This window comes from Dermacentor silvarum, unplaced genomic scaffold (genome assembly GCF_013339745.2).
Source record: "Dermacentor silvarum isolate Dsil-2018 unplaced genomic scaffold, BIME_Dsil_1.4 Seq315, whole genome shotgun sequence".
In the NCBI taxonomy this organism is placed as follows: domain Eukaryota; kingdom Metazoa; phylum Arthropoda; class Arachnida; order Ixodida; family Ixodidae; genus Dermacentor; species Dermacentor silvarum.
Genome location: NW_023606036.1, coordinates 52261 through 77446, shown reverse-complemented (window position 1 = coordinate 77446; position 25186 = coordinate 52261). Strand labels below are relative to the sequence as shown.

At 47.7% G+C, this 25186-nt stretch overlaps 1 non-coding gene across 1 annotated transcript; it reads left to right on the top strand.

Moving 5' to 3' along the window:
* Positions 1–691: 691 nt before the first annotated feature.
* LOC119434900 (uncharacterized) lies at positions 692–22813 on the top strand. Its single transcript, XR_005188684.2, has 3 exons — positions 692–719; positions 12982–13178; positions 22642–22813. It is a non-coding gene; the product is annotated as an uncharacterized LOC119434900 (transcript).
* Positions 22814–25186: the final 2373 nt, after the last annotated feature.

Sequence of the window (25186 nt, the reverse complement as noted above, 5' to 3'; positions counted from 1 at the left end):
CCGTCGAACGACGATAAAATGCTGCTAATTTTATTCTCCATCAGCAGGCACGATACTAGAGGGGACAGTTACCAAAGACGCATGCAAGCAGCTTCCAGGGCAATCGCATCTCGTTTCCTATCTGCACGTAGACGTCGCATTCAGCTTCGAGTCTCGATCACTTATGTGTCACGTGGCTAGCGCCGCAGACATAGACCACACTCACTAACCACAGCGGTTCTCTCTCTCTCTCCTCTCTTGATGCACGGCTTTCTTACGGACCGACCAGGGCGCGATGCTGCTTCCCGATGGGAGAAAAACACCACACGCGATGTATTACAATGAGCCCTGTTCCTCTAGACATAAATACAACTACATCGCTGGGCAGATGGCAACGGAAAATAAACAACAATTTCCTTCAACTTACTTTTTCTTTCGCATTACAGCAACCAGCTTATTACAATTACAGCAGTCTGAGAGCTATGTTTCATGAAAGATGGCCTTCTATTTTTCTCCAGCACAACTTTGCAACAGTCCCTGAATATTTTCGTCCGAAATGCGTAAATGAATAGGAGAGTTGAAGCTTTGCTAGTAGTCGCCGATACATTGGTTACAGAAGTGCTCCCGTATTACATGCTGTTTCAACAGACAAAACCTGCACTTGGTCGTGTGGTCACGCTCTGCACTGCTGAAGAATTTCAGACGATTACCCGTTGGAACAGACTCCTGTGTTCAGAAAGGTACGTAGTTGCTTCGGCTAAAAAGTTCACTGGTGAGGGCTGTGTGCTCTAATCAAACGGTAATATTCATTTGTACTTGCATTAAGCCATTGTCGCAAGCTTTTTTTGCATGGATTCACAATCTGCCATTTCGAATAAAGACTGCACTGCCTCTTGCACGCATCAGAAGATTGGCTGATGGAGGACATGGGTAATTGTACATCTCTAAACCATTCCTATCGTGCAGCTAATTGACACTGGCTGGCGAATGATGGTGACCTCACTCTCATGACCTCAGCAATCAAAACCACGCACACGTTGCTTACACTTCTTGTTAGCCGTTGCCTTTATAGTTGTATAATTTAAAATCGTCACTGGTCCCTCGATCTGCCTACTTTTTGTGTACAAGCAGTAAACGATTCCAATACCCGCCGTAGTTGCTCAGTGGCTATGGTGTTGGGCTGCTGAGCACGAGGTCGCGGATCGAATCCCGGCCACGGCGGCCGCATTTCGATGGGGGAAATGCGAAAACACCCGTGTACTAGATTTAGGTGCACGTTAAAGAACCCAGGTGGTCCAAATTTCCGGAGTCCCCCACTACGGCGTGCCTCATAACAGAACTGGTTTTGGCACGTAAAACCCCATAATTTAATTTTTTTTTTTTTAGTAAACGATTCCGTATGCTGTGCTGCTATTCTTCGAGGTGGGGGATGGAGGGCCCTCTACAAGCATGAACGAACTTGTCACAGAACTTTGCTGGCATGTGCAGGTGTTAATGTGTTGAAAGGATATATATATTAGATATATATATATATAGTAACTGAATTTTTCATGGGCCAAGCGTATTTAGACAATCAGAGCACAACTTCGCGGTTATCTTAGGTTTATTATTTTACCCAACAGTTTCAGTCGGTGGACCGACCTTTTCAGGGATACAGGAAATTCTCGCAACAGTCTTTTTATATCTTCAGGTAGAGAGAGAAAAAAGGCGCCAAGAAGTGAGAAAGGAGAGATAGAAGAGCAAACAACAACAAACATAAAAATATAAATAAATAAAAATCCCAGGGAAGAGCCAATGGCAGGGAGATTACTTGTTGCTAAAGGGGTTCTTCAGGACGTGCTTGTCATTATTGGCAGTGAATAAGTGCTTGATATGGTCCCCATATGGGTCGCTGTTAAGCGTGTTTGACATGCACATTTGTCGGACACGCCGTCATGTTAAGTTGAACATGCAAAAAAAAGAAGAAGAAGAGAGAGTTAAAGGAAAGACACCAAGACCTGGTCGTGCCAGACAAAGCGAAGGGCAAAACACGAGAAACACGGAGAAGAAAAAAGATAACCTGCAAATATAATAGTAACAGCGTGGCGAAATCAGCATGAAATTGCAAACAAGGGCAAAACACGAGAAACACGAAAGAAGAAGAAATAGCCTGCAAATGACAGTAACAGCGTGGCGAAATAAGCATGAAATTAATTAAAAATCAGGGGCAAACACGAAAGAAGGAGAATAGCCTGCAAATATGACAGTACAGCGTGGCGAAATAAGCATGAAATTAAAGCAAGGCACAATAATGTGGTGGTTCGGTCCGCTCCCCCACTGGGTAGTGGGCTTTCTTTCGACATCACACACGTGTTCGGCTTGCCTATGCGGGGATTAAGTTCTGATTTAGCTAATTTAACTTATGGACAAAGAAACGAGAGGTTTCCCATGTGTTTATTTATGCCGTGCGTGATTGATCTAATTTGTGGATAAAATATGACTCTCTTTGTTCCCGTTCACGAAGAGCGGAAGCCTGACTGGAGAAGAGTGACACGTATTTATCAAATGATGCTCAGGCAGACTGATTGTTTTGAGAATGGGAGAGGTGGTAGTGCGCGGTGTGAGCTCTGTGGTTATTTAGACGGAGTCTGAACGCGGTTCCAGTCTGGCCTATATACTGTTGGTCGCAGACTTCACATGGAGCATGTAGATCACATTGCTGCTGTCACAATTAGAGGTTCCACAGTGGAATCTTTTTTTTTTTTCTTCTTCCGTGTTTCTCGTGTTTTGCCCTTCGCTTTGTCTGGCACGACCAGGTCTTGGTGTCTTTCCTTTAACTCTCTCCGTTTTTTCTTTTTTTTCTTTTTGGCATTTCAACTTAACATGACAGGCGTTCCGACAAATGTGCATGTCAAACACGCTTAACAGCGCCCATAATGGGGACCATATCAAGCACTTATCCACTGCCAATAATGACAAGCACACGTCCTGAAGAACCCCTTTAGCAACAAGTATCTCCCTACCATTGGCTCTCTCCCTGGGATTTTATTTATTTATATTTTTATTTTTTTGTTGTTGTTTCTATCTCTCCTTTCTCACTTTTTTGGCGCCTTTTTTCTCTCTCTACCTGAAGATATAAAAAACTGTTGCGAGAATTTCCTATATCCCTTGAAAAGGTCGGTCCACCGACCGAAACTGTTGGGTAAATAATAAACCTAAGATAACCGCGAAGTTGCTTCTGATTTCCTTATATATATATAATATATATATATATATATATATATATATACATAACTTGCAACTACGTCACACGCGGAACTCTGGGATACGATCTCGCAAGGCGCCGCCATTACCGAGCACATTGCGGCAGACGACACAGCGCCAACTGTGCGGATTTCTCATTTCCCGTCGACGCCGTACGTCGCAATGGCGATTTGTGTAATATTTGGCTGCAGTACGAGAGTAAGTGCAAATCGCATGAAAAATGGACCAGACTCGGGGATGTACTGTTTGCCTGAGGTATAACAAATCAGTGCGACCACACAAAGGCGCGTCCGAGAAGCGGAGAGGTACTTGGCTTGCGCGCATCAACAGGAAGGACCTCAAGAATGTTTACAGCAAGAGAAAACAGTCAAAACAAATCTCCGTCACAGCCTTCATTTTCTGTCAGCAATCACATGAAATCGTTTTTTTTTTTTTTTTTTTTTTTTTTTCTTTTTTTCTTTTCTTTCTTTTTTTTTTTTTTTTGCTATTCCTTACAACAGTTGTTCTTCTTGTGTTCGGCTGCAAGCAAAGAAAGAAGAAGAAAATGTGGTGACTGAGCACCACAATTGCTGTTTGCAGTGTTGTTGGCTGACACAAAGCTGGTAATGATCATGCACAAGTCTTGAAAGCAGCTGTCGTGCTCCCGTTGCAGGTAATCCAAGTAATTTAAGGAAAAGAACAGGGACTCAGGGGCAGTAAAAAATACAGTCGGCAGTAGACACACTAAAGCTGCTTTCCTTTAACGGATAGCAGGGAAACAGGTGTTTTTTTTTTTTTTTTTTTTTTTTGCTTTCACTCTGCGTTGGCTCATTTCTGATCCAGATTGTGAAATTCGGTGTACGTTATCCCCGCTCGGCGACATCGCCGCGTGGCCGACGCGAGTTGAAGCTTCAATTTCACTTAGGCTGATGTATGTCGATCCTTTATGTGGTTATTGCTGTTTTTTTTTATCACAGCTATGAAATGGCGAGTGCATTCAACTCACCTGGCTAAGCAAGACAACTAGCTAAGACGGCAACTTCTGCGCAATGAGGTTCCGGACCCATCCGCTCGTAAAGTAGTTGTGCGAGTCGAGCGACTTGTAAGCCTTCATATGATCTAATGAAACATAACACTAGATAATTTATAATGTATTTTGTTGATAACACGAGATAATTTATAATGTCAACATGGGTAACCGGTGGTAGTAGGCTTGCATTACCAGCGGCTTGCGCACCAACTGGTAGCCGATATGGATCCACGCCGTCACATAGGGCGATTTTTCTTTGTACCTGGCCCGCGTTGGTCCCACAAGTTCATCAAACTATGCAGGACAAAGTCCTGCACAATTCTCCTTCGCCATGCGCGCAAGGCAATCGATTAAAGCATACGCACAAAGCAAAACGATCCGCCGCACGGACGTAAACACAGCTCCGCTGCTCGGCACCACGACGTATGTGCTCGGTAATGGCGGACGCAAAACCGGAAGGCAGGAACTGACGTCACGTGCAACTTATGTATATATATATATTATATATATATATATATGAACGAGAACAAAGGTAAAGGAGGGGCTCGATTATTATTTATCAATCATAAGAAGCCAACAAACAATCACACCAAGAACAACATAGGGGAAATTGCTTGTACTTACTAATTGAATGAAAGAAATGATAAATTAAGGGAAAATGAAAATGGATGAAAAAACAACTGTCCGCAGGTGGTGAACGATCCCACGTCTTCGCATTACGCGTGCGATGCTCTTGCCATTGAACTTCCGCGGAGCCGTTTTCACATCCACTTTCAGGCGTATTTGTGTTACGACTAGATATATATATATATATATATATATATATATATATATATATATATATCCGACAGTGGTGGCGCTGGCTAACCCTCCCAGGGTATATATATATATATATATATATTGTTGGTTGTTGGTCTCTCACACGAGACCAACCGCGGGTTCGAGCTTAGCGAAGCGAGCCACAGGGCCGCATCAGCCGTCGCCTCCAGCACCGCTCGCGCGCGGGCTCAGAGACCGCAAGGGGCTACGAGCGGCGCACGCAAAACCACAGTCAAGCCCTGAGTGGACGGAAACCGTTTATTGAATCCGTCAGCACCAGCACTGCACAAACGCCCGCGCGGCGGGGAACCAAAGGGGTCCCGCACCAGGGCGAAAATACAATAACAGGCGCCTATAGCACGTCGCTGCGAGAGCACAGGCTCAAGCTGGGACACGCCACTAGGAAAGTCTCGGCGGCTATGCTACTTGCTCTGGCGATAACCAATGGGTCAACTCGCGAGAGCTCGGGCAATCTCCTTCGGCTTGGGCTTTCGGCAAGTGCGGCTCGGCGTGGTACGACCTCGCGCGAGCACTAGGCACCGCTCGTCGGCTTAGCGTCGGGAAAGGATCAGCACAAAGTATGCGCTCCCCACACGGGCAAAGGCACCGTGCGCTAGCTCTAGTCCTAGTTACAAAGGTGTCGGCGGACGAGATGAAATCATGTTACGTACCGTGCGCTGGTCCCGGAATAAGAGAGCCACGCCCCGCCGCTAGCAGCCGACGCGGCTGAGTAGTGACGTCGGCGCCCCGCCCTCAGCGCAAACCCCCGCGAGGGCAGCGCCACCGCGGGAACCGTTAGGCGGCGCGGACGGGGAAAAAGGCGAAGAACGGCAGAACAGGCGAAGCCCGCGCAATGGCGCCGGCGCCTCCCTCGTCCCTAATATATATATATATATATAATAATATTATATATATATATATATATATATATGAGTGCGGACGCACGCAGAAAAGCAAAAACGTTGAATTTCGACGATTCCGAGACCGGGTCCGGCCTTTATCAGACTCTCTATGCAGGCCGTACCCCGGCCGAAACGTCGAAATTAGATGTTTTTGTTTTTCTACGTGCGCCTACACTTCTTTTAATTTATTAAACACCGGATATGAAGAAATACTGCCTTCATGTATACATATATTGTCAGCATTATTAACGCACTTCCCCGTTTTGATTTGTACATAGCCTCATCATCATCCCTCTACTACTTCGCGCATGAGCTGGGGCATTTCCTTTTGGGAATAAAAAAAGCGCTTGACAGCTTGGTCGGTCTCGGCCTTATAAAGTGGTGGAGGTACGTCAGGACCCCGACGTCCTCTCGCGTTCCCGTCCTCCCTGGAGCTACGTTCCGGTAGCCGCTTGCGCCCGGCTACCCCTACAACGATGGACACTTCCAACCACGGCTTTTCCGGCGCCTCTAACCCTACCACACAGACGACTCCGCCTGCGGTGCCCTCTTGGACTGTGACGAGCCCTCAACGCGATCCCCTGTCATTGCGGGACTCCGCGGTGATGATGTCGACGAATGGCTCGACAACTACGACCACGTGAGTTCGTGCAATCGGTGGACCGACACCCAGAAATTAAAGCACGCCGCATTTTATCTGACCGGTGTTGCCAAGACCTGGTATTTCAACCACGAAGCTGACATCGCCGGTTGGTGTTTACCACCAAGCTGCGGAAATCTTCGCTTCCTCGTCTGGCCGTGCAGAAGTCGCCAAACAGAAGCTGGCCACGCGCCTCCAACTCCCGCACGAGTCACACATAGAGGATGTCTTGGCTCTATGCCGACGTGCGAACCCTAGCATGACAGAAGCCGAACGTGTTCGACACATATAAAAAGGCATTGCCTCTGTCGAGTTCAGCGCCTTAATCGTGCAAAATCCGGCTTCCGTTCAAGACATCACTTCCACTTGCCAGCGCCTAGACGCGCTGCAGTCTCTTCAGTCTTCAAAAGGACAACAGCGATCTTCTGGTTCCCCATCATTCTGATCTGCGTGCTCTCATCCACAGCATCATCCGCGACGAGCTTCAAGGACAAGACCTACGGCTTTCTCCTGCTGCCTGTGTCCCAACCCCAACCTTCGACTTGCGCGAGGTCGTAAAGCAAGAGTTGACAGCCATGACTACCCCCACGACGCCTCTTACTACCGTAGCGCACCCAACGCCCACGTACGCGGATGTTGCTTCGCTACCAACCCTGCCGTGACCTCTGTTCCTACTGAAGTGACCTATGGCCATTTCGCTTCGATGGACACCAGGGCGCTTGCTGCGCCATCCTACCCTCAGTGGCGTCCACCTCGTCCGGTTTGTTTTTACTGCGGTATACGCGGTTATATATCTCGCTTCTGCCGCCGTCGCCAGCAGGGTGAACGAAGAGCTATGCTGAGTATGAGATGGACCGTACCCGCCGACATGACAGCTACTATCCCGGGGCGTACTCGTTTGCTCGGCAGCGTTCTCCGTCCTCCCGCTGCCCTCAATCCACTCCATAGTTCCTGTTCGGCCAGACGTCGTTCTACTTCGCCCTACCGGCGCTCTACGTCACCGCTTCGCCCCATTTCCCATCTTGCGTCCCAGCACCTCGAAAACTAACTGTTGCAGTTCTTGAGAGAAAACTGCTTCCTATCGGTCTTCAAAAATTCCTCCTGTTCGCCCGGCCAACATGCTTTCTGTAACTGTTAAAGGTTACCTGTGTCAGCTCTTGTCGATACCGGTGCCGCCGTGTCTGTTCTTCGTAGTGATCTGTGTTCGCGGCTCCGAAAAGTCAGAACGCCTTATCTTGGACCTATTCTGCGGTGCTAATAATGCATTCATTCACCCCGACGGACAGTGTACTGCTCGTGTTTCATCGACGACATTCGCCACCGCATTGAGTTGCTTGTACTTCCTATTTTTATTTCTTGTACTTTATTTATTTATTTATTATTTATTTATTATTTATTTATTTATTATTTATATTTATTTATTTATTTATTTATTTTATTATTATTATATACATACTTTCAAGTCCTACTAGGCACAACAGAAAGGAGTGGTGAAAATATACAATATTTGCAGTACAGAACAAGAACAGAAAGATTAAACTACAAGGCACTTTGAACGGCAATCTTGAAGTTAGTGGCGTCATAAATGGAGACTGTAGAGGCGGGAAGGCGGTTCCATTCATTGGCGGTTCTTGGCAAGAAGGAAGAATGGTACAAATGAGTTCGACAAGATGGCACTTCAATTTTCTTGATGGTCGATACGAGATCATAGTTACTGGGTGTGGTGAAAAGGTTTTCTTTAAGAGAAGGGTTAAGGTAACATATTCTATGAAAAAGACAGAGACGAGAATACTTGCCACGTAATGAAAGGTCAGGCAGATCTAGTGTTCTTTTCATGCACGTGCGCTAGAATGACGCTAATAATTTGAGAGAATAAAACGGGCGGCGCGGTTCTGAAAGCTTTCAAAGGAAATGACGAGATTGGTGTGAGCAGGGTCCCATATGGCACAAGCATATTCTAATTTCGGGCGGACGAGAGTTTTATATAGAGTAAGCTTTAGTGAGGGGTGATGATGCAAAGTTTCGTCTCAAATAGCCTAAGGTTCGCTTAGCATTGTTAGTGACATATTCAACATGCATGTTCCATGAAAGGTTGTTAGGATATACAGGCCAAGATACTTATATGAGTGAACAACCGACAGGGCAGTGCCATTAGTAGAGTATGGGAATATATCAGAGGGGGTAAAGCTAGAGGAGACGCGCCTACTTTGCATTTAGTTATGTTAAGCTGCATTCGCCATTTGATGCACCAGTTGGATACACTATCCAGGTCGTCCTGTAGCTTACGAGAATCACTATTGTTAGTTGTCTTGCGATAGATGACACAATCGTCCGCGAACAGCCTAATGATTGAATTAGAGATACAGTCAGGAAGGTCATTAATATAGATGAAAAAAAGCAGGGGACCGAGTACCGATCCTTGTGGTACACCGGATGTTACGGAACAAGGTCTGATGTAAATTCGTTAGCGGTGACATACTGGGCCTTGTTAGAGAGGAAATCCTTTAGCCATGGCTTGGCGTCAATATTAAGAAGGGAAAGTTTGAAAATCAGTAAATCGTGAGAAACAGAATCGTTTTTTTTTTCCTTGTCTTCTTCGTGCATGGGAATCTGCCAGTATTCGGAGCGTAGACCAAGGCTGGAATAATACTCCGCGCCTTGTAATGAATCTAACACATCATCGATTCGGGGCAGTAGATATACATCTTTGCGGGTTATTTTGTTGAAGGCGTGCTAGGCTACGAAAAATCGCACTGAGCCGTCTTTTTTACGCACCAAAATGACAGGTGACGACCAAGGGCTTGAGGAAGGCGGATTATGCTTCATTACAGCATGTCGGCAACGGGGTATCGATGATCTGGCGTTCGGCGGAAGAAACGCGATATGGCCGCCGGCGCACGATGGAAGTTACATCTGTGTGTATGCGATGAGCCGTCGCAGAAGTCTGTCAGAAAAGGAGAGTGAACGTCAAAGGAGTTTTTATGCTTGGATAACAACGCCAGTAACTCCTCCGTCTGCTGTGGTGTTATATCGGTACTGATTGCACTAGCGATAACAGAAGCAGGGACCGCATCTATAGCTGAGGGTGGTTTTGAAACAGCAGTAGTCGAGGTAAGCACAGACACAGGCTGAGTGTCCAAGACGCAAATGACAACAGCGCCTTTAGGTAGGCTGGCTTAGTGGTTGGGTTGGGTACAACCAAAGTGGCCGTGCCGTTGGTGAAGGGAACAAGGCTGGGTGCCAGAGCAATCCCTTTTGATAGGCAATGGGATCACGGTACAACTAAAACGTCACCATCGGTGATTTCAGAGTTTACTACAAGAAGTTGTTCGCGGCCAGGTGGCACCATGCAGTTGTCAGCAGTTCATAAGCGAAGGCGCGGTTCGTCCACGTCGTCGGAATTGTCGGTCTCTGTCAACTTAACGAGGCGTTAACGGCACGAGATGAAAGCAGACCCCGAAGAGAGAAAGTTTCACCCTAGTATAAGCATGTGAGCACAGGAAGTCAACACTGCGAACTGGATATGGTGGCGATCCCGTCAATCGAAACTCGAACGGTGCATTGCGCCGATGGCCGAATCACAACATTATTTGCGCCACATAGAATAGCACCATTGTAAGGTGTAGTAACCTTGCGTAGGCGAGAGCACAAGTCAGCTCCCGTATCATTGAATTCTGGAACTGGGACAGCTTCTACACACACTAATGAAGTATTGGCCGGGCACGCTGGAGGAATTGTAGTCTGTGCGAGCCATGCTGCTTTCCCTCCAAAAACTGCACCATATAGTTTTCCGATCGGTATTAAGGAGTGCGGGTGGCCGGTTGCAGGGGTGATGTCGAGCGTCGGAGAGGGGAGGGCGAGCGGCGGCGCCCTGGACGGTAATTGCGAGCGCTTCGGGATTGGGAGGTGGAGAAAGTGAGCGTGGAGAAGCCGGCGCTGGTGGGTCTCGGAGGAAGCAACGGGTCTCTCTCATAAGCATCGTAGCCACGGCGTTCGTCCTGTTGTCTTCGACAAAAACGCGATATGTGCCCGCGAATACCGCAATAATCAAATGGCCGGGTAGTGTAAATTGCTGAGGCAGACGTACGGGGTGCTAGAGTCGCCAGATGGTTGGGAGCAGTAAGGAGCAGGAAGCGCTGTCGGAACGAACGCTGGTTGCATAGCCGCAACCTGAGCATACGAGGTCGACGGCGAAGGAGGGGCACAGCCACAGTACAGGTCATGGAGGACAGCTCCTCTTTGATGATGTCGCGCAGGCCAGGAACCGAAGGTTGAGGCTGAAGAACGAGAGAACTGAGCAGGCCATGCGCTTGGAGCTCTTCGCGTATGAGAGTCCCAATCAGCATACGCAGGTCTGTATCCGAGGAAAGAGACATGTCACAGTCGACAGGTTGTAAACGGGTGGCCTGCAGAGCGTACAGGTGTTGGCAAGTCGCGATTACATCGTTAACGGTATTTAGATTCTTGATCGCCAGTGCGTTGAACGCAACGGGGGCAATGCCCTTTAGGGTATGATGAACACGATCAGATTACGTCATGGTGGCGTCAACACGGGGACAAAGGGTGAGGACTTTCTCGATATGAGAGATGTATGTTTCCCCAGGAAGTTTCATGCGTACATCAACTTTACATATTTTTTTTCTTGGCGAACTCAGAGCAGACGTTTGGGGCACCGAAAGTCTGCCGAAGCTGGTGTTTGAATGCCGCCCAGTCAGGCAAGGAGCTCTCATGGTTAAGAAACCAAGTCCTGGCAACGTCAGTGAGGTAGAATGCGACGTTGCGAAGCTTGTGAAAATCATCCCACCGGTTAGACTCACTCACGCGGTCATAATTGCCCAGCCAGCCGTCTACGTCGTCACTACGAAAGCCAGCGAACATGGTGGGATCGCGCTGCCGCGTGCTGGTGGTCCATGAAGAAAGGGCCGTGGGGCAGAGACGGTGACGCCGAAGGCTCCTGGTGGATCTTCTTGGGGCATTATGGCGGAAAGGCGGAGCAAGCAGCGATCAGAACGAAGCTCCAGGGAAATTCGAAGTCGTAGAGGACCAAGGTATCAGAGCAGCCTCCACCACTTGCGAGACAGCTGTTAAACCTCGACGGTTTATTTCGCAGGCCGCGCGCCGAAATTAAAGAATGACGCTGGCCATGATGATTATGTACAGATGAAGAAGATGAAGCGGTAATAGACTGCTCACAGTATATATATATAATATATATATATATATATATATATTATTTTTGATTAAGAACCTCATAACTACAGAACACTCTTCCTCTAACTCACCAGACATCGGCATTGCTGAGGCTCGCAGAGGTGGCCAAAGTGCACAGCTAACCGTATATCGCTCCTTATCAATTCCACGCTGGAGCGATTCTAGGCGCACGGCAAGTACTGATGCGAAAGTGTCCAATGGGTCATTGAGCAAAAAGCCGGCGTCCGGCGTCTGTAGCAGCGAAACGCACCTAAATTCCTGTTGGCTGCGACTCCGCGTCACGAGCGCGCCTCGACGGAGCAGAGCCGGCCAAAGGGGACACCTCATGGGCAGTAGCGCGCCAGGTGTTGCGTAAGGGGCGAGGGAATCGCCGCGACGACACACAACACCACCTAAACAAGGAGGTGTTACGACACATCAACTTCGCTCTCGTTCTCGGAAGCCTGTGTTATGCGCGCGCTCCTTGTCCGCGCAAGCACTCGCTGCATTCTAACTGCGCCTCGGTAAGGCCAAAACATAACGCACCAAGCGTTTCAACGCGCTCGTTACGCGCGAGGAGCTCATAGCTCGAACGACGGCTCAGCAGCGTTCAAGTGGACATTTTTGCATTCGCATTCACAACTCATTCGAACTACTTAGGTCTCCACGGACTTTTCTTTTTTGTTTATATGTAATAATCTTGCAGAAGTGATTGTGCTATTGTATAATATTGTATTATTGTGTATACGTTGATCTAACGGCTGCAGCTAGTTTATTTTCGAGCTGCTGACTTGCACGGGCACTGATTCGAACTGAAGACGCAACGAGGAAAGCCATATTACGCAGCAAACCACGGAAAGCGGCTTACCCCCGTATTCATAAACGCATCTTAACTTGAAGTCCATGATTGACTTGACCTAAATGACGCCTGGCGTGAACGCGCCGAAAGAAACGCATTGAGCGTACTGGGCGCGTTCAGGCAAGGTGTCATTTAGGTCTATCCAAGCATGGGCTTCAGGTGGAGATGCATTTATGGACACGGGAGTAAATGTCCCGTGCCTTTGGTCGTCGGTTGCCGAGTTCTGCCGAAGTGCGCCTAAAAGTCAGCAATTGAATTGGCCATGGCAGCAAACGTTCAGCGGTCATCTTAGACGTTGCTGTCAGCGTCACGTAAACCCGCACATCGCTGTCTCGCGCAGGCGAAGTGTTTCTCCAAGACTGCACCTACTCGCGGACGAACCGGGAAGACTGCGAGCCAGCGCTGGAACGAATCAATCTAAGCGTGCCAGCTGGTTCACTCGTGGCGATCATCGGTTTCGTCGGTAGCGGCAAGTCCACGCTTCTGTCTGCCATCCTCGGAGACTTACATCGTGTTAAAGGCATCGCTCGCATCAACGTGAGTGCAGCGCCAGGCCATATAGTGAAACGAAAGAAGAACTAACTCAGGATTGTGTTAACAGACCCAACGGTACGGTAGACAGATTACTGCGAACGTCACGCCGTAACACTGTTAAATCTAGAAGCCAGTCTGCAGGAATCTACAAACATGTGCAGGATGACCAGTTTGATTTATTACCAGCAAATTTCAGCTTGTCAATTATAGCGGTTCTGCAGACCTGTTAATGATGGAGCTTACTTAAATAAAGCATGATTTCTGATGCATAGTATCACAAATATTTCGAATCAAAATGGGGCGGTTGAACGTTTAGGTGACCTCAATACGTTGTATTTATTGACACTGAAATAAATTCTGGGGTTTCACGTTCAAAACCGAGATATGATCATGAGGCACAGCGTACCAGGGTCCTCCGGATTATTTTGGCCCACTCGGGGTTCTTTAACGTGCACCCAGTGCAGGGTACATAGCCGTATTGGCATTTTCCCCCATCTAAATGCGACCGCTGCGGCAGGCATTTGATCCCGCGCCCTCGGACTTACCACGGCGCGTGTTTATTGAGATGCATAACTCTTGCCCACAACCAGAAGAACAAGTCAAAGTTTGTTGGCTTCGTCATTAGAGCTGACCACCATATCTGTTTTATGCAAAAGTTTCTTCGTATTTAAATCAAGTGAAACTTTGACCACTTCTCCTTACGGGAATATCAACACCATTTACGGGCAAGTTTTGGGCAGGCCTCCCCACTTATGAAGACTTGTCGGTATGACGCAACTATTACACGGATAAAGAGGAAAAAGAGACACACACACACACACACATGGCGTTCGTGTACTATAGTAGCGCTACACTGAAACCCTTATGGTGACGTAAGAACAATCCCAAGTCATAACAGCCCCTTTCCGTGGTTTTATTTTCGGGAGTGAGTGGGTGGCCGGGCATTCGCTGGTTGACCCGAACTTCGGTCAGCTTTAGCAGAGCGCCGTTTACGCTCCACTCCGCTCAGATTTCACGCGATCACAGCCACTGCTGAGAACTGCTTAGATATCGTACTTCTTATAAGTGCGGCTTGCCGAGCTGCGAACGATGAGCTATCAGTTCGGCTGCCAAACGACGAAGAAAAAAAGGAGCATATCCACGAAGTGAGTGATGATGAGTGGGCGAAGCACCGGGGGATCATTCGGGTAAACCACAGCTACGGACGAGAGATAAAGAGAGCGCGCGTCGGGAACGAGAGAGAAAATTACACCGTCTTCCCTGAGTAGTATGCGAAGCAGCCATGGGGTCGACTCAAGGTAGTTTTATCAGCTGTATAAAGTTGGACATGCAGCAGCACCAGCAACGCGCAAAACTGTTGTCGACGCCGTCGGCGTTTTGCCCGCGTTCGCACCGAACGCGTGCAAAGTGGAACCGGAACCGGAAAGCCATCTAGTGAACACTTCATAAAACTACAGGTGGCTACATACTACTACTACTACAGAGGAGGGAACGACCCACACCCTAAGGAGCTTCGCCCCTAAAATACAAGTGCAAGAACCATCACGTGCGCTCAATTGACGGAGCGAGAGAAGCCGTCGCTGGCATTAGCGCTGTGTGCACAGGCACTAGCGTTCCCCTAAGCGGTTGTGAGCAAATTGCTAGCGTACACCGGTCTGAGCAAAACGGACGGTGAACGCTCTGCTAAAACTCTCTATTGTATTAAGTGTAACAGCGTTATACACAATCTGCAAATAGGGCAAAGTTAATTTACGCAATAGATACAGGAAGAGACTGTGGACATACCAGTGGGCCAGGAACATGAGCGCTTCCGTGATGAGTCATTTCAGTGTCCTGCCGAGTGCGACAGAAGCTAACCATATAGCAATGGTTGACACAGGAATCTGTACTTATAATACAAAAATAGAGCTTCAGTTCACTTCAGTTCACTTTATTACCTTAAAGACCCCATTGGAGGGGTCTTTAAAATACAATGTTTATGTTGGCAGTTCGCAGCATCTGCTCATGAACAACGCAGATTCTTAAAACGAAGAACAAAGTGGGCGATATTATTAGTTGTTTTTCACTTAAAGGAAATCTTAAGATCACGCCAATACAATAACACTTTGTCTACGAGCTGTGCAGAGGCCCAATCTGTCAAGGATAAAATGCATGATATTACGATTACACTCTGCATAAAGCGCAAGAACAATAATCGTGTAATGGAATACACTGAGCGTCAATGTGATGGATTGAACGCAGTTACATGCTTATTAAAGAGATTGAAGCTGTTCAAACTTACTTTCTTTCTTTCTAGTTTACTGAGAAGCAACATTAGACAGTTCTTAAATAACGTACGTTATCATAGCGCACGTAAACCACTGAAACAAAATAACGTACTGAGCATGCACAGTAAGGATAGCGCCATTTGTTACGTACATAATGCGTTTACGTTTGGCTGGAAACGTTATTCTAAAACTGTCTATTACTTCGTATCTCATCGTCTGCGTTGCACAATTAGTTTGCGCGATTGATATGTGTCGGTTCTGCTGCCCAAAGAAGTGAGATGAACTCGCGTTGGTTCTCACAGGCACGCAAACATGCTTCGTACTCATTCCCGCTCACATTCAGTGATACTCTCGAGCTGACTTTCATACTCATGTAAACTCACTCTCCAGCACTCTATATAGCAGCTACTCAATCTGGTACGTCAAGTCAAACTCGCCCCGCCGACATGCACATCCACGTCGACATGCACATCCACCGCCGCCATTCGCTCGCTCATACTAGCCTCTGCTCAGCTGCGGTCACCCGCGTTCACTCGCGTGCCCACAGTCTCTTGCATTCACATTCACGTGCACTCCCTCACCGGCTCACTCTTCTTTCCACACTTGACCAGTCACACCCTTCTGCACTTAAGGCCACGCCTGTATGAGAGTGCATGACATGATGAGACGTCGTGGGCAAGCTCTGTCGTTGCTGCGTGATGTCTAAGATGTCTCAAGCTCAAAGAACAGCCAAAACCCTAATTTTATTGCCGCAGCAATTACACGGACGGTCGAGGTGCGTTCCTTCTGTTAGTGCCACCATCGTCCTGCTGTCCTACGCTCGACAGCGCATGCGCGGCTCTTGAGCGGAGGGCTAGAGGGCATCCGAGACTTGGAGTGCGTTTGGTTGAAAAAAATTGGCTGTGGCTTAACTCAGTTATGCCTGGGTGTACGTAGCGAGAGGTACGATTAATCTTATGTTTAGCTTGGTTCTCTCAACGGTTACATCTTTATCGTTTAGCTTCGTACGTCTGAGTGTTTAGGTTTGGTTGTTACCTCTCGTTAAGTTATGGTTACATAAACACTAGATATTTTTTAAAGTGTAGCGCATATATTTTGACAGTCTTCATCTTGTTGTTTCTCAATTGCCACAAAGACGGTCCAGGTGCTAAGAAGTTGCGTGTTGCACATGCCGAAGATTCTTTTGTTGTTTTATTCATGTGCACCAGCACCCACTGTTGGAAGTCACGTCATCGCGCGCGTCTCTTCCTCCAGCACAACCTAAATTCTCTGGATATGCTTTCTTTTAAGCAAGCGTATACTACAGCAACTGTGCCCAGCCGTTGGCTGCCCGCGCGCGCCGTATATGTGTCCGATGGTCGGTGAGGCGGGAGGGCAACCTTTAAGAATTTTTGAAAGTGTTCGCTGAAACACTCTGTATATATATATATATTGTTTTTCGTGCTTTTTTTAGTTTCTTGGTTATTTTGATTGGATGTTAGTAGGCAACTCTGTATTTTTTGGAAGCGGGTCGTGGCGGACGTGTTGCATTGTGAAATCAGTGAAGAGCGGCACTTTCAAACCGCGTTAAGGGAAGCTAGCGGAGGTAGCCGACAGCGAGATTGCCGTAGGGCTTACCGTGGGGCTTTCTTCAGGTATTTTGGCGGGCTTCTCGTTAGGAGGTCTGCGGGCGATGGAGCGGTAGGCTAGGGAAGTCGGGGTGATGGCGAGCTGGTGCAGTGCGAGGAGTGCAACGTGGTGTTATTTGGACGAAACGCACTTCGCAAGTTTAGCCGACGCTGAGGAGGCTAGTTTCGCGTGCAGGCTGTGTGAAGAACTTAAGGGGGCTATGCGGCGGATGGAAGGGGAATGGGCAGCTAGTGTGGAGGAGCTCAAGGGAAGCTGAAGGTGGAGCGAGGGGAGGATAGAGCTCGAAACTCGGATCGCGAGTTGCTTGACAGGCACGGGGCCGACGCCAACCTGGTGGAGCGAGTAGCTGCGAGCTACAAGAAGAACGGGAAAAGTGGGTCGTGCTGGAAGAGCGGATGGAGGCGCTAATGGCACAGGCGACGGCGAGGACAGCGCGGAGTCTCAGGCAGAGGCATGCTATGAGAGCAGCGAGGGACACCTAGGGCCGTAGAACAGCGGGCGAGAGCAGGCGGAAACACGGGGCTCGACAACGCTACAGCGATGTAGCGCGGCAGGCTTCGGGTGGAGACGGGACGAGCAGCAGGGAGCCCGTCGCCGCATGTCAGTGGCGCACGGCAGGTGGAGAACCAGCTACCGCTAACTGGAGGACAGCAATCGCAGGCGGAAGGCGAACGTGTAGAGTGAAGGGTCATGGTGGTGGGGACTCCAACGTAGTGAGGGCTGAGCAGGGGTCCTTACAAAAGTGAAGGCGGACGGGAGGATGAGGGTGGAGGCCCAGTCAGGGAAGTGCATGGTTGACGCAATGGAAAAGCTCAGAAGATGGTATGGGACAACATGGAGCACGAAATCTGGTCGTATTTCATGTTGGTCCAACGATGTTCTGAAGGGAAGGAGCCAGAACCTAAAGAGACAGAGGTTGGGTTGCGCAAACTCAGAGAAGCCTCTGCAAATGTGCATGTAACCATGCACAATCCCAGAGGTCCAGGGCCAGGCTAGCGGGATGGAACGGAGTGTGGTTAAGGCTAACCGGGTCATTAGGGGTCTGAGCAGACCACTTGGGTACGGCATAATGGAGGTAAACCGGGAAGTGTACGAGTCTGGCTCCCACCCTTTGCACAGGATGGCATTCACTACAGGTGCCACGGGCGGGAGCGTAGGTAGTAGGATAGGGCGCCAAGCTATGGCTTTTTTTGGGGGGACCCAGAGCCTGAGGCCACCACTGTAGATAAAGACGGACCCGGAGAGCCCCAAGATTCAAGAAACGCAGAGTCTGTAGAAGAAATACACGTAAGCATAGTGGCAAGGTTATTCGGACATAGGGTATATTAACATGCAAGGTGCAGGAATAGGCTGAAGTGGGAAGAGATAGACGAGCAACTAAGGCAGGAAAAGCTGATGGCGTAGGGTTTGTGGGAACACATCTTAGCCTATTAGGGACATAGAACAACCACCCTGTAAACCTGATTATGCTGGGAATATTGCAATAGAACAGAGGGCGCAGAAAAGGGATGGAATTGGGGCATTCTTCATAAAAGTATGAATTGCCAAAAGGGTCAAAGAGGTATGCAAGGAGTATTTATGGCTAAAAGGGAAAGTTGCAGGAGAGCAGAGACTCCTTGACTTGCATACCTGTGGACAAGCGCAAATGCCAAAGAGGAAAACAAAAAATGCTGGAATGCATACCAAGTGACAATAATCAGCTAGGAGGAGGGTGCGAGATTATTATACTAGGCGACATGAACGAAGACATGGACGGGTACACAGACTCAACAGGCAACATGATGCTGGATATGTGTGAAAGCCATGACTTAGTTGTATGGAACAGTACTGAGAAGTGTGAAGGGCAATAACATGGGAGGTAGGGAGCCTGCAGTCGACGATAGATTATGCACTAATGTCACATAGGATGCATGATAGGCTAAAGGTAATGAACATAGATGAATATGGCTCCAGAAGTCTAGGTAGTGATCACAACGTATTAATCTGAGTTTTGGAAGAGAAATGAAAGTAGGTAGGAGGTAAGATGAACAACCAGGTGGGATATTTACTCGGAAAAGCAGCTGGAAATAGCAACCGAACAAATTGAGTAAGTAATTTTAGAGGATACTAAAACAGAATGGCCATATGCAAATTTAACAGGGCTATTTGAGTTAGAGCTTGCTAAGGTACGAGTCACGCCCAAAGGGATCAGAAGACGTAAACCCAAGAGCTGGTGGGATGAGGAGGTTAAGAAGACCATGGAGAAACGTGAGGAAGCATCCAGGTAACACAGATATTCAAAGCAGAAGGGTGAACCAGAGGCCGATGTAGACAGAAAATGGGATAACTTCTTAAACTGTAGAAGGGAAGCATCCCATTTGATCAATGAGAAGATTAGAAGAAAGGGAAGCCAATGGTTGTCAGAAGTAAACAAAAAGGATGGAAAGCAGCGAAGAAATTTTGGAAACATCTCAACTCCTTGAGTAATAAGACTAGCATAGAGCAGAGGTTTATAGTTACAGCTCAAGGTGTTCGACTATAGGGAGATGAGGCAATAGAACATATCAGAACAATGATGACAGAAAAATTTAAAGAACGAAACGTAGCATGTGCTCAATCAGGGGAGGATAGAGTGCAGTGGCTCCACTTGAACAAAGCGAGTGGGAAAGGGCAGAGAGAGGGTTCCTAGTAGCACGTCGACAGGTCCTGATGGCATCCGAATTATGTTAATAAAGACATTGGGCCCAAAATCTAAGAAGCATTAAGAGAGGCATGAGCAAAACGATAATGGAAGGTAAAGCCCCCGACGGGTGGAGACTGAGCAGGATGAGCATGATATACAAGGGAAAGGGAGACAAAGCCGACATAAACAACTACCGTCCCATAGCAGTGACGTCAGTGGTTTACAGGGTGGTGGTGCAGATTGTAAAGGACAGACTGCAGGCATGGGTGGAGAGCGAGGAGGTGCTGGGGAACTACAAAATGGATTCCGGAAACAAAGAAAGTTAGAAGATAATCTGTTCTGATTGACGCAATGTATTTAAATAGCAGAAAAGGAACACAGGCCCCTATGGCTTGCATTTCTGGATATCAAGGGAGCCTATGACAATGTAATCCAAAAGGATTTGTGGGACATAGTGGGTACTCTAGATGTGGAAGATGGAGTAAGAAATCTTTTAAAAGATATCTATAAAAGTAACAAGGTGCTTATAAAATGGGAAAACAAGGTATCTGGGCATTTAGAGATACAGCAGGGGCTTAGGCAGGCGTGCCTTCTGTCACCTTTGTTGTTTATGCTGTGTTTACAAGGATTAGAGAAAAAATTAGAGAGGAGCGGATTTGGCTTAAACCTTTCCTTTTTCAAGCAAGGAGAATGGATTAAACAGTCATTACCAGGACTGATGTACGCGGATGACATCGTGCTTATGGCTTTATGGCTGACAGCAAGGAAGACTTGCAGGGATTAATGGACATCTGTGGTAAATAGGTAGATAGCTTAGGTTTGAAGCTTAGTAAAGAAAAATCGGCAGTCGTGATTTTTAATGATAATCAGGGCAGTGAGCATAGGATACAGGAGATAACACTGGAGGTAGTGGATAAATACAATATCTTGTAGTGTGGATAAACAATGGGGCTGAGTACTTAACGCAACATGAAAAATATGTAACGAATAAAGGTAGCAGGAATGCAGCTCTGATGAAAAATAAGGCACTGTGGAATTACAATAGGTACGAAGTGGTGAGAGGGATTTGGAAAGGGTGATGGTCCCTAGTTTGACTTTCGGTAATGCGGTCCTGTGCATGAGATCAGAGGTTCGAGCAAGGTTGGAAGTTAGGCAGCGAGGGGTACGTAGACTGGCTCTGGGAGCACACGGAAATACACCAAATCAGGGGTACAGGGTGACATGGGATGGACGTCATTCGAGGGCAGGCAAGCCAGCAGCAAGATGGAATTTGAGGAGCGATTGAGAGAAATGGCAGAAAAGCGGTGGGCAAGGAGATTTTTCAGTTATTTGTACATGAGGAATGTTGAGACAAAATGGAGGATGTGGACCAGCAAATTGTCAATCAAATAGTTGGAATGCAGGAGGGGTGCAAACCAGGAAACAGCGGTTAAGAAAAAGGTTAAAGAAAGAGAGAGCGTCTATGGAAACAGGGATGCAGACGAAATGAGCACTGGGAACTACAGAACTTTGAAGCACGAAATTTCCAAAGAAATCTATGATAATTCTAGGCGAAGCTCTTTGTTGTTTGACGCCAGGACGGGAGTATTCGGACTAAGATGTACTGAGTCAAGTACCAAGGTACACGTTGTGCGGTGCATGTGGAGTGGAAGAGGAAACGGCTGAACACCTCATTCTTTTTTGTAAGGGGCTTAACCCTACAGTGCAAAACAATGGGCTGATTTTTTCAAAGCATTGGGTTTAGGGACAGTAGAGGCAAAATAGACTTTAAGCCGGGTAGAAATAACCAAACGGAGGTTATCTGATTGGTGGCTAAAATGAAGGCAGGGGTGAAATTTCACTCTCCACAAAGTACAAAATATGGTAATAGTCAAGGCGTGTGCCACCGCCCGATTTAAAGGGTTCAGCCTCTTCCATCCATCCATCCCCCGGCTGCAGTCGACGGCTCATGCATGACGCGTTTCGGTGGTGACAATGTGTCGCTACATTGCTTGAATGCTAATCGAATTACTGTCGACCGTCACCATGAAGTGGGTTCTGCTGTAAATTTTTTATTCCTGAGACATGTTTTGCTCGGTTGAGCTGCAGTACGCCAACAAAAAGCCCCCTCTACTCGAGAAACGTATTGCATGTTATCTCAACTGGAAAAGAACACTAAGTTTTTGGAAGTAGCTCACCACTGCAGAGTATTTCGGATGCGTTGCCATGTGCACCAGCCGAAAGCATATATGAGTTGTGCCACTGGAGCGAGGAAGCGCGATCACAATGAAGCTCATTGCTTCGCACGCAAGTCAAAGAAATTTGCAAAAGCTCATATATTTCAATACCATGACATAAAATAGAAGATCAGAGAAAACTTGAGTACTTAATTGATCTAAGGCTCTATGGCCTCACAGCACAATTAACACTTGAACACACCTAGCTGCAAACCTCTTGTTTCGCAAGCTACTTTACAATACCTCTAGAAATGCGTGACTTCCAAATCCAATAGCGCCTAGTAAAGCGGAAATAAACTCTATTTAGCTCACAGAAATGAACAAAAGTATTTTTGGCTTAATCATCAGCCAAGTAAAAGCGAGCACGTTGCTTAACCTTTCGCTGTAACTATGCGCAACAAATGAACAACGCCAATCCATGACATGGGCAACGTGCCAGTGACATGTAACGTATCTCCCTATGTAATCTAGCTTGTATTCTATTGATTCTAGGGCTCTAGTGTAGGGATTGGAGAAAACACTGGTGTAGGGTTTGTGTAAAAGTGAATCCGCTGAATTAGGCTCCGCTCTAAGCTGTAACTGGTTGCTTTGCATCGTTCAACTAAAGCTTCGCAGCAGGTAGCATGAGAGCCAGCGCTACTAAGAACAATGCTACTAAAGGTTTATTTCTTGTTGTTTTTGCGATGCCCCAGGGAACTATCGGCTACGTGCCTCAAGCGGCTACCGTGTTCAACGCGACGTTGCGGGACAACATCCTCTTCGGCAAACCGTATGAGCCGATTCTTTACAGGCGAGTGCTCGAAGCCTGTGAACTCGTCAAGGATATCAATACGTTTCCTGCACGAGACCATACTGAAATAGGAGAGAAGGTGAGATACTGTTGATTGTTCAGTTTTCTTCCGTTGCTCAGGTGTCCTAAACCAGAACATGGAGAACAACACATGAAATGCGGAGCAGCGAATACGGAGGCTAATACCAGTACCTACGTGAAATTAAGCTGTATGCTTGTTGCAGTAAATGCGCAGTTTTCATCGAAGAAAACAGCGCTAAAAACACGGAAGAGAAAGGAAAAAGACAGGACGAGCGTTGTCTGCCAAGAGTTGGTGTTATTGTGCGTGCGCAAATATGGACTCTAGGGATTCTAGCGCCCCTAGGGATTCCTTAAAAAGGAATCTCTAGGGGCGAACGAAAATAGTGGGAGAATGAAACTAGCAGTCGCGCATGGGTCTGAAGATAAAAATGAACGAATACATCATGAGTGGTCCCGGAGAAGTATGTGCTCCTTGTCGGTGAGGACGAGTCAAGGGGCTCTGACGAGATTGGCGCAGTGAATAGCCAGACTGCTCTCAATCTTGTCGTCCTGTCTTCTTCCTTTCTCCTCCGTGTTTCCAGCGCTGTTATCTTCGATGGGCTCATACAGACGAGTTCATGTTCAAACCCTCTTATGTTACCATGCGCAAATTAATTAATTTATGCCTCCAGCAATAATAATTACCGCTGTTAACAAAAAATGGCGCAGTTTCGCTGGAGAGTTGAAGCATCAATTGCGATGGCAAATCAGTCGACAGCTATACGAAGTAAAGATAGTAGTTTTTTCGGCCGTATTAACTTGTAAACATATGCATAATAACTAAATTAACAAGCATAGTGTCACGCGCGCACAAGCAAACCTGAACGCATCGCACCCGATGACCGCGGAAACTCGCTGTAACAACGCTGGAGTGAGGAATCGCGGGGAAGCAGCGAGCGAATTGGCCTTCATGTTGCGTCTGGCATCAGTGCGAACTACGCCGCGAAAACACAGCGCACGGTGGACTGTGTCTCCGACGCAGATGGCTTTCAAGATACAGCGGCCCGGGCGGGCACGCGCGACTGCCCGGGCCACCTGGATTTGAACGCCCCCCGCCCTTCGTACCCTCCCCCAGGAGCCTCGCGCGCCACGGAAGCCGAGGCGCTTCATTCCCGCTTCCCTCCCTTGCGTGCACGAGATTTAGCCGCTAACGCCGGCTTACCCTCGCAAGCTTTCACTCGCACATACAGCATTCAGCGCGCGGCGACGATTTTATCGCCCTTGGACTTTATACGGAACCTCACGGCGATGGTGACGACGACGGCCGAAATGCGCCGGGAGTTTCCATATAATTGTTATCACAATAAAATAAGATGTATATTTTAACGGACGAAGAAGATGAGTGCTTTGGTTGGATGAAGCGAATGTGAACAGATAAATTCTGAAATTTCATTATTCATTATAAAATGAAATAAAACCCCATTTCTTGACCAATGTCCCCGAATGGGTGGGAATCACATGCTCTATAGGAAACAACATCAATAGAGGAATAAAACCGGATGTTGGACCGCGACTGTTTGCGTTACCCTTCATTTGGTCGAAGCGGTGAGAGCTCGCTTTTTCACGTTCCCACGCTGGTGCGAATGGCGTTATGAAGAATTCTTCTGCGCTAACGGCGACCGTCATGAGAAAAGGATGAACCAGTCAGGATGCCAGTCTCTCGGTATCCGCCACCGGTCTTCTACACATTTTGGAACCTTCTTGGTTCAATTCAGGGTTACTGTTCCTTTGAACGTATGGAACTCGATCTTCTCGGCACATGTGCTGGTGGCTAGCCTGCATGACAAGGCATATGAATGCCTCCAGTGTTTTCGCCCTGAAACATGGTCCTCCGTCAACCAGTCGTTTACTGCACTCGCCATCCGTTTCGGCGATGAGCATTTGCAACCTGTCTACCACGCGCCGCATACATCCCGTCAGCAAGGACAACAATCTCTCCAAGACCTGGCTTATGACGTCTACCGAACTGTGCAGAAAGCGCATTCTGTTTGTGCCAAGGAAGCCATAGAAGCTGTCACATCGTCTGTTTTGCTGATGCTATTGAAAACCCGGAGGCTCAAAGACACGTGCGCCTGAATCATCCGAAGAGCCTTTCTGCTGAACTTACTTGAGCCTTAAATGGAGAAGTGGAAGCCGCGACTTTAAAGACGCTCGGAACTCGTGCTGCTTCGTCGTCGCCTCAACTTCCTCCCAGTGGCATTTCAACAGCAGTCACTCGACACTCAGGCACCTTGTGCAAAGGTCCTGCGGACTGTGCCATGGAGTGTTGCGCCACCTTTCTTTGCTATTTGTGGAAAGAAGCGGCGCCTACGACACTTTCTACATTCATTTTGCCCTCCCCATCACCTCAGCGGGTTTCTTGGGCAGCTACTGCCCTTGAGTTAAAT